This window comes from Enhydra lutris, unplaced genomic scaffold (assembly GCF_002288905.1).
Source record: "Enhydra lutris kenyoni isolate GAN:26980312 unplaced genomic scaffold, ASM228890v2 scaffoldscaffold36, whole genome shotgun sequence".
Lineage (NCBI taxonomy): Eukaryota > Metazoa > Chordata > Mammalia > Carnivora > Mustelidae > Enhydra > Enhydra lutris.
In genome coordinates, this window is record NW_019154120.1 from 4566010 (window position 1) to 4576929 (window position 10920).

Below are 10920 nucleotides of genomic sequence, written 5' to 3' on the forward strand. Positions count from 1 at the left end.
TAAGGATTGCAAAAGGAGGAAATCAAACCACCCTGATCTGCAAGCGGGAGAGGAGGGATTCTAAGAAATTCGGAGACGAGAGCTCACAGCCTCTCCTCAGTGCAGATGTTCTGGCCGGAGGCCGCCCTGAGCCAAGAAAGGGGAGGCTTCTTGAATGAACTCCGCAGCTCTAATGTTAAGCCGACGGAACTCTTTACCACCTAGAAAGAACGCTATTGTTTAGCACTGAAAGTGACTAAGCTGTGAGAGTTGCCAAAAACGTCAGGAGCAGGGACTGAGAATGCTACATGCTGTGAAAAAACACCGAAAAGATAGCACCTGGAAATCTGTGATGTGACCACCTGGTGAGAGGACAGGGACAGTGGCTCATGGGGTCCAGGACCCCACTCAGAGATGTCCCCTCCATCTCTGCTTGCAGCGGAGCAGGACGTGGGGGCAATTCCCCAGCTCAGAGCAGGTAAAACCAGCTTCCCCGCCCTCTTGGAGTTTCCGATCTACAACAGCGTCGTCAAAGGGCACGGAAGGCTTATAGACAACTCAGCAAACCTTTCCCGTTAGGACTGCAATCCGCAAAGGAAGAAGGATAAGTGCGTTTGGCAGGAGGAGTGAGTGAATAAGGGAAAACTTACATGATGGAAGGAGAAGAGCCTGTCAGCGAGGTCAGAAAGGGAGACTGGGGAGCGTGGGAGGAAGGCTGGCCATGGGGGAGTTAGGTGAGGGCCATGTGGAGGTAATTGGCCCCCGGGGATGAAAGGCAACTTTTATTTGGGCTAGAATTACTTGATTGCTTGCCTTGACTGGCATTCGTCATAGGAGATTTTCATCCTGAGTAATCCTGTACCTTGGCAAGTGTAAAATACAGTTTTTGTAACTTTTTAAGAAAACACCACTGGTTGATGTTAGTTGCACTCAGAACAGCCATGCTCCATGCTTTACGGAGTCCATTTTCTGACTTCACAGAGGCAATCATGCTTTACCAGAAGGCTGTCTTTCATGATTGCTGAGGATTTCTCTTTATTAGCAATCCTGTATTCTAGCTGGGACTCAAGCAGGTCTACCTACACACTTGTTCACAGCGGCATCATTCCTGAGACCCGAAAGGTAGACTCCACCCAGGTGTCGACAGACGGATGAATGGGTAAGCCAGGTGTGGTCTATTCCGCACGGCAAAAGGTTATAGAGCCTTAATAAGGAAGGAAATTCTGACATGTGCTACCAGATGGCTAAATCCTGAGGACAGAAGTGAAATAAGACAGACACAAAAGGACAAAAATTGAATGATTCTATTTATGGGCTACCTCAATTAGTCAACCTTAACAGAGCAGAATGCAGGCTAGTGGTTGCCAGGGGCTGGGGGGTGGGGAGGTGTTAGTGTCTAACAGGGACAGAGTTTTAGTTTGGGAAGACGGGAAGTTCTGGAGACTTGGCGGTGGGGAAGGTTGCAGAACAGTGTGAATGCACCTAGTGCCACTGAACTGCGTGCCCAAACATGGTTAAGATGGCAAATTTTATGTTCTATATTTAACCACAATAAAAAAAAATCATATTTTCTAAAGGGGAATTCTATATCTTTCAGACACTTGTCTTATTATTAAAAATTAGTATCACCAAAGAAAAATGCATAATGCTATCCGTGTATGTATGAGCCATTTTCAGAGTTTATTCTGACGTATCTCGTCCGTTTGTCATTGATTCGGTGCCAGAAATATCCTGGAGGCTTATTGAAGTGCCTGCAGGTTTAATGAGGCATCTCGTGGATCCCTTTACTGGCCCTTTAGAAGCTCTTTTTAGTTCTGTAAAAATTGTAGCTGGTAGTGGGATATGAAGAGGAGACCTTAAACAATGAGAAAGTTTCTTGTTTCTGTGCCAAAAGTACCAGCAGGAACAGTGTAGAAACAATGCTTTAGCCAACTTCTGAAACTGCTTCATTTCCCTTTAGCATCTTTGGGAGCTTGTCTTCCACAAGTTTATAAAAATTCATCTGATTCTGAATCTCAAGGTTGAGGTCATTGAGAGGAGCTGCTGGGACCTCTCCCCTCTGACATCTGAGGACCTGCTCGGAGCCGTGGGCTGGAAGCCGAGGAATGCACGACACACAACACTGCTTCTCCCTCAAGAAATCCCTACGTTTGTGGAAGACCCAGATTTGTAAATTACAGATGCAACCACACAGGTGCCATGGAAAGGTGTGTAGCCAGTGGCAGGGTGGGGACAGGGAGGAGGACCCATAGGCAAATGAATAAAGAAACTGGGGTCCGTCCAGACAATGGAATATTTTTTTTTAATATTTTATTTATTTATTTGACAGAGATCACAAGTAGGCAGAGAGGCAGGCAGAGAGAGAGAGAGGGAAGCAGACTTCCTGCTGAGCAGAGAGCCCGATGCGGGGCTTGATCCCAGGACTCTGGGATCATGACCCGAGCTGAAGGCAGAGGCTTTAACCCACTGAGCCACCCAGGTGCCCCAAGACAATGGAATATTAATCAGTGTTAAGAAAAAAAACAAAAAAGAGCAACCTAGCCATGGATAGACATGGCAGAATTTTAAATGTGGAGTAAGGAAAGAAATCACTAAGAAAAGGCTACAAACAGTATGCTTCCCACTCTACGGCATTCTGGAAAAGGCAACACGATGGAGACAGTGAAATGATCGGGGGCTGCCAATGTTGGGGAGAGGGAGGGATGAAGAGATGTGGCACGCAGGATTTTTAGGGCAGTGTAAATACCCTGTTTGATACCATAGCATTGGATACATGTCATCATTTGTCCATTCGTCCAGACCTGCGGAACGCACAGCACTGAGAGGGAGCCCTCACGTAGACACGGGCTCTGGGTGGCCCTGAAGTGCCCATGGAGGTCCATCCAGTGTAACCAACGTGCTGCTCAGCGCAGGGGCAAAGAGTGAGGTTGTGCAGGGGCGGGAAACCCTTGCTGGGAACCTGAAGCTGTTCCACAAAACAGTCTGGTTTAAAAAAAAAAAATCCAGTGTTGGGTGTGAGAGACGGGCAGGACCACAGGTCACCCTGGGTTCCTGGCGTAGGAGGTTACGGGATGGGCTGTGACATCATCAGCTTTCAGGCGCCCAGAAGAGCGTCCGGAACAGAGAAGGTGGAAGTTGCAAGAGACGAGCAGAGGCTGTCCCATGCTCTCTGGGGAGCGGGGCTCGGACGGCACCACCCTGTCTATGCAATAATGTGAAAGCCCCTGCTAGCCGTCAGCAGTGCCTGGAGAGCCGGGATTCATGGGGGTGATGTGACACCCGGGCTTCTCTGCTGACACGGAGTGACCCTCAGCAGCAGAGCCTAACGCCACGATTACCAGTACATTCAGGACGTTTCTTTGGCAAAGCGGCCACAGCCACGGCATTTCGGCTTCTCTGGTTTTAACAGCTTAGACCCATCAGGGAGCTCCGGGAGCCTTCTCCTTTCATCTGGGGTGACAGACACCCACTTACTTGGGCCACGCTCAGAGCTGGGACCCTCCAGGCTGGCTTCGTGGTGGAGCACCGCTCTCTGCAAAGACGCGCGGGGAAATAACGAATTCTGGAACGTCCCCCTTTGCTAAGGACCCTCATGTGAGCATCTCCGTGCCAAATAGCGTGAGACATTTTTTCCCTGGAAGGCACTTCCACGTGAATGCAGTGGGCTCGACAGGGATCTCTCACACGTGCTCTCTTGAAGACAGCGCTGTGTGTCGGGGGTCGCTGGGGCAAGGGTGCAGGGCGGGAGCAGGAAGGACCGGCTCCGAATGGTGACTCCCTTCCCCCCCTCCCCTGGGGGGAGATCCCAAACAAGCAGCTGCGTCTTGAGTCAAGGTGAAAACGTGAGAGGAGAGGCCAGAAAAGGCTCAACATTTCCTAAAGTTTGTCCCAAACAATGTGGCGCAACTGTAGGTCGTTAGGGAACCCCAGAGGCTTGTGAACCAAGGCGAGCCCTGCGAGGAGCTCAGTGACTCATCTCATGTGGAGCTTTCCGGCCAGCCTTAGCAAACAACAAAGGCGTCGGCAGAAGAGCGCAGCGAAGACTGCGGTGAGTGCTTCCGGATATGCTACATTCAAGACAGCACAGGGAATAACGCTGAGTGTCTGTCCGTTTTCAGTTCACTGACCTTGACCAACATCGCTGGTGTTCTAAGGCCAAAGAACACACTGCGTGCCTGTGTTCCCCAGAGCTGAATTTGTGCAGCACCTGCAAAGAAACAGTGCTCCATTTTCTCTTCGAAACCACTCACAAATCCAGGACAAGCTCTGGTTTCCCTTCTCATGTGGGCTCTTTCCACAACCACAAGCCAGGCAGTGCCTCCCAGAAGAGAGGACCTGGACTCCGGTTCCAAAATGTGATTCTATCATCAAAGGACTACTTGCAGGACAATGAAGGTGCAGTCACCTCCACTGTAGGCCACTTCTGGTCCTTGAAAAGGAAAATGAAGAGTCTAGATTAAAGGAATTCACTTTAAAGTCACAATGAAATGCTCCGTTACAACCACAGAGACGGCTAGCACCAGTGCAAGGACAGTTGGCCAGGACGGGAGAAAGTGGAACCCTTGCACATCGCTGATGGGAATATAACAAGGCACCTGTTCTAAACAACAATTTGGTAGTTTCTTAAGCTAAGCGTAAGTTTACCATAAGACCCACCGAAGCCATGCCTAGGTGTTCAAGTAAAATGAAAACATAGATCCACAAGAGGACATACACATAAATGTTCACAACCACATTGTTCATAGTAGCCAAAAAGCAGAAACAATGCAGATGTCCATCGACTGATGAAGATCTATAGAACGGGAAACTGTCCACAAATACAAAGGGAATGAAGTACCGATATGTTCACAACATAGAGGAACCTCAGAAACACTGAATTACGTGAAAAGAAGCTAGGTGGGAAAGACCCCTGCGATGCAGTTCTATTTATATGAAATGTTTGGAAAGAAACACATCAGCGGAGGCAGATTTATGGAGATTTGTGGTCGCCTGGGGCTGGGGATGGGAACAGGCAGCGAATGTAGATGGGCAAGAGAGATCTTTCCTGGGTAATAGACATGTACCGAACTCGACGTGGTGACGCTTGCATGACTGTAAATTTGCTAGAAGTCATTGAATTATCTACCTAAAACTTGGGAAATTTTATGGCATGTCAATTATGCCTCCATAGATCTGTTAAAAACGAATGGTGCGGACTGGAACCCAGCGATCTGAGAGCACGTGAGGTGGAGGAGGTCTGGTCTAGGAGCTGCCTGTCCTGAGAATGGAGAGTGTGTGCCCTTTTCCTACGGGCAGGAGCCATCATCCCAAGTTTCTGGGCAGATGATGAGAGATTTTCTCTGGCCCCTGGAAGATGACAAAAATGAAAGAGAGAAAACGTGATATAATCCCATGGCTTGGCCAGCTGCCCCTCCGTCACTGTGGTGCACAATCAAGTCCTTTCAGGGTCCCTGGGTACGCTTGGAGTGCAACACCTAGCAAGTGCTCCTGGAATCAGCATAGGTTTGGCACCAAGAGCTGCAGACCTGTCTTCTGGCAGGGGGTCCCTCAGGGGACCTGGGTGGTCTGAGGGGCACAGGGATGGGTGGAGACGCAGCATATCGCCATGCAGAGAATTTTGTGTTGTAACGTAATTGTTCCCCCAAAGGATGAATGAAAGTGCTCCTACCACGTTAAGCGTTATCACAGAAATATGAGCAAGGCTGTAAGATCTCAGAAGAAGAACTAGCGCTCAGAGAGTGGCTCAGGGTAGCCCAGGGCTGCACCTCTCAGATGTCTAGCATCATAGCTGCTGATGAGACCAGAAGCTACAGACACCAGAGCTCTGGGGCTTGCCTCTCCTCTAGTAATTCATCTCTTTAAATAACAATGCTTTTTTACTGTCTCTTCAAATAATGTGTGTTGCCTAAAATCAAATTAGAAATTTGATGTAAAAAATAAAATGCAATCCCCTGCCCTTCCTCCATCCTGGAGATAACACTGTAAATGATTTGATGTCTCTTTCCATAAGTTTTGGTGGACATGCAAAAATATATGATATGCATTTAAAAAAAGAAAGCCTTGGATGGGATGTAATGTTCTGAAACTTGCTTCTTCACTCAGATGTATTGTGAGTGTCTGTACTGGTTCAGGCTCTTTCCATTGCAAATGACAGAAAACCAACCCGCCCTGCAGATCTTATGGACTGGGAAATTTATGGACTGGGAAACTGAAAGGCAGGTGCTCAAAGGCAGCCCTCCACCATCCTTCCTGGATGCTGGCCTTATTCTCCCACAGATTCTTTCTGCCGTGGTCCCTGGTGCCTGCATCTCCAGGGAAAGGAGCCCCCTCTCTCCCACCAGTTCCAACAAGGACTGCATCCCCTTGGCTCTCAGTGGCCTGTTGGGGCTCCTGCCGGCTGGCTGGGGAATGTGCTGCCCTCATCAGCAGGCTCTGTCTCAAGCCCACTCCCCTCCCCCAACTGTCAGTGGAGATCAAGCCCAGGGACTGAGTGGGAGAGGGCGTGATTCCCCCGAGGAGACATGGAGTGAGTGATGACAGGGGAGGGAAAATGACAAATTCTCCTGTGACCGCTCTCTGATCAAACAGACTTCACATCCCAGTTTCCGATGGCGGCACACATCGTCCACTTAGGGGAGATGGAGGTGTACGTAAACAATCCCTACTATACACAGCGGTTTACATCCAACTGGTTGCTGTTCTCACGTGTGTTGTAAGGGACATCCTGAAGCCTCCACTTTGCTCAGCTCCTTCCAGAATGTTGGATTCTCTCAAGTCAGGGTAAATGAGTGCTGAGCTTCGTAAACCAGACGAGGACGCGAGGCAAGACTGCACACGAAGCCGTGCCTTCTTTTTACTGTCCTAACTTCTGTCCCCCACGTCCTGGGGCGCTGACCTCTGGCTGCAGAGGATTCCCAGAGAGACTTAAACCCTGATCCCCGACCCAGGCTGGCCCAGACACGGGATCGCTTCTCCTTCCTCCCCAAACCCAGCTCACATTTGTAAAGTAGGGCCGATCGCTTCAGACAAGAGCAGGATAAGAACACGGATATGGTCAAGTCCAAATGATGGTGTAGTTAACCCGTCTGAAGTGCCAATGTGTTGGAAGAGAGAGTCTCCTTGAGTGGGGTGGGAAGTTTGACGATCCACTCTTTTCTTCAGGCTGACCTTCTCTCACCCGACAACAGTTCACAAGTGACTGGAACACGCCACTTTCTGCAAGGTGGCGTTGCCTTTTCTGTAGTTCGCCATGGGGCCAACATGGCAACCACTGCTGGGATGGGAAACAGATCATAGGAAATCTTGTTCCAGGGATAACTTTTGCTAATGACTGTTGAAGATGACAAACGTTTGAAACTTTCTTGGCCAGCGGCATGACATGTCAACAAGTAATGGTGATACACAGAGAAATTTTACACTCTCACTTGTAGAGTGGCTATTCCGATATCGAAACAGGAATCAGAAGATCAAGTCTAGAAGCCTCTAACATGCGCCCAGCACTAAGAGAGCCCGTGAAAGAGCTCATGCCCTTTCCTGTGAAGTATTAGATAGTGACCTTCACTCCATTCACCTGCCAGGCTGCTTGGAGCATCGTACAAGCGAATGCATGTGAATATGTCAAGCAGTGTATTAAAAACAGGCATATTTGTCATTATCCAAGTCCTTTGAGAAAGAAGAATATTTTTACAAGCTCAATGTATGTGCAAATGTAGCAGAATCCTACGCTAAGAAACCTGTTTATCTTGTATAATCAAAGTCAGGAAACACAGCATTTTACCTTTCTCTTCCCTGTCATGGCCTATAAGTGAAGTGTTCATGCTCTTTTCTCAGTGACAAGTTCAACTGCCAGTAGACGAGTTCAGAACCCAGAAGATATGTTCAAACATATTCCTAGCCCTGTGATGTGTCTGGGTTGCTCAATTTAGCCTCGGGGAAATCAGAAAGAAATATTTATGTGTTAAAAGCTCTTTCTCAAGAAAAATTCCAAAGGGGGCTCAACGTTTTCTGACCTTTCACTCACTTCTTCAGCAGATAACCCTTTGTATCAGGTACCCCGATCAGGGGCTGGGATTACCGCATAAAATAAGACCGTGCTTCCCCTCAAGTGGCCTGTAGTCTAACAGAAGAAATAACTGAATGGCCCAGTCTAGTCTAAGTGCTTAATTAAAACAAACAAACCCTGATCACATAGTGTATTTCCTCAGCTCTGTGTGCCTGATGCTGGGGCCCGGAGCATGGGTCCTGGACTCTAGAACACGGGGGCCTCCCCTCGGCTTGAGGACTTTTGCTTTGGCGGAGGCGGTGGGGTGCAGAGCAAAATTTTCATCTCCTTCAAGACAGAGGAAAACTCCCCTGTGAATTTCTGCATGAACTCAGCTTGGCTGAAGGGATCTCTGGGCCCAGCCACTTCTAATATTATGACTCGTTTCCAACGTTTGGGTAAGGGAGTAGGAGGAAGTAGTTCTTGGGTCTCGTACAATTTTTTTTTTTAGGGAGTCAAAGCCTATTGAAATCAACCTGATGTGAAGCAGGCACTGGGCCAAGCCACTCCCCAGCTCCACCCACCCCCTTCCTCCTGGCCCCCAGAAGGCTGCCAGTCATTGTGAATGGTGCGGCGCGGTTGCAGAGCCCTGCGGAGCCACCAACACGCAGCCGCGGCTCTCTGGGAGGTGAGACCTAACTTGATTTTCTTTGTTTGTGAAGCCAAAGCTTCATGTTCTGCTGCTCATGCAATTACACATTTGTTTGTTTGTTTGTGTGTTTGTAGCTCCGGGGGACGATCTTTAGTATCCAGGTCATAGCTGGCCTGTAAGTCACCTTTGTGTGAATACCCAAAGATGCCCCCATGGGACAGGGAATTCAAAAAGGCACCCCTCCATGGGGCCCCCTGGGAAAAAGGGTTTGGTGAGTGGAGCTCTGGTGGGCCTCAGCCCCATCCACCTCGTCACTTGGCTTTGCGCAGTGCGCAAACCGCGCAGCGGGACAGCAGCCTGCAAGGTTCTGCCTTCTGAGGACTTTATTTTGGTCTAGAGAGCACTGTAACATCTGTGTCCAAACAATGCTGAATATTTAAAGGATCTCTTTATTGGGGGGGGGTTATAATTTTCTTCTGTTTTTTTCTTTATAAAATGCCAAAAGAAGTGTGATTGGCATTTTTTTAAAGCTTAGGAAAGTAAACTCTGACTTGCAAATCCTAATATTGTTAACTCTGACTTCAAGGTCTGTGATTTTTATTCCTAGGTTGTACAGGGTAAGTGTTCACACGTCTTTACCTCATTCTTCTTCCTATTCCTGTCCCAGACCCCCAAAATCATGGGAATAGGGATCAACTTTACACCATCAAGATTTTCAAGCAAAACCCGTGGATGCTCTCTGGGCTCCACAACCATTTTGAAATGAGACAACCAAGTTCCGACAGGGCCAGCTTACCAAAATGCTCCCCGTAGTGCTTCTGCTCGGGGGTGCCCTGGGAAGTGGGAGAACTGGTCATTCAGAAGGCGCCGCAGCAGCCATCACTGCTGTGGACAGAGGGACCCGGTCCGAGTGTCTGCTGCATCAGGGAATACAGGCCCTGTCCCCACAGGCTCCTTCAGTGTTTGTTAATTTGATGTTTCCCAATTCCTAGAGGCTTCTCCCACCCAGCCATGAAGGTTCAACCGTGAGCTGCAGAATAGGCAAGGTTAAGAAGCCAGTTTGCTAAGGATAATCACAGAATGCTTGATTGGGCCGGAGTAGTTCTGTGATTCCTACACTCAGGAATGGAAATTCAGACAGAGAGCAGGCAGGAGGGCCATGGCTTTGGGCTGGCACGGAATAGGCTTGGAACAAGCTTTTTAAAGGGAATGCGTGAGCCACGGGGCGGGGGGGGGGGGCAGCTTTCAGAGGCCTGCCCCTGTGACAGTTCACCTCCTAGGACACCACCCACCCTGGACTCTCTCCCTGGGGGAGAAAGGCTTTCAGGCAATGGAGGAGCAGCTCCGGGTGGGGTGGAGAGGGCTGGCAAGAACGGGAGACCGCTCTGTTGGTGGAGGCGCCCGCCTATTTTATGTAAGGACTGGAATTGGAACAAGGAAGCATGCCCTCCAGATGATGTTACAAATATACAGAAATACAATTTAGACACATTGAGTGAACGCCTGCTTTCTCCTAACCAGGGCTAAGTGGAAACGTTTAAAGAGTGTGGCACTCTCTGTCCCGGTAAAGGACGCCCCAGCGTTTTTTGGCACCCTGGACCACAGCGGTGGGATGCGGGACGCTGCCTGGGAAAGGAGGGCAGGGATCGCTAAGGTCCCTGTCCGGACCGTCCCAGCCCTTGGCTCTAGGCCCGCTCGTGTGTCTCACCCCCCGGGAAGAGCCCGGAGGAAACCCAACTTGCAGGGGAGAAAGGGAGGACTCCAGCAGAGGGGTAAATGCGGAGTGCCGGGATGCAGCTGCAGAGGAGAGCAACCAGGGCTCTGGCCCGGGGTGGCGGTGGGGGCTGCTCTGTAAAAAGAGTGTGTGGGCACTGAGCGGCCGCCAGAGCACGGGGTAGATCTTGTCTGCATTAAAGATGTGTCCGCAGAGGAACCAGGAGTCGGAACCAGGGGATGAATCTACGCGGGTTCTGCGAATTCTGTTTAAAAGGGGAACTGGTCTTCTTGCAAAAAAGGTGCAAAAAAAAAAAGAAGTGGAAAGGTGTCGGGGTGCGGTGGGCAGAGCAGGGCGAGCAGCGCGCGGACCCCGGAGCCGCGAGCGGACCACCCTTCCCCCGGCGCCCCAGAGGGCGCGCAGGCTGTGGCCCGCGGACACTCCACCCCACCCCACCCCACCCCACCCCCAAGACGGGCCGGGCGCGGGCAGCCTGGCGGCCGGGCCTCCCCCTCCCCTCGCGCGGCCTCTCCCCCGCGCCCCCTCCCCCGCCGGGCCCGGCCGAGCCGCAGAGCCGCCCCGGGAGCGCGGGGC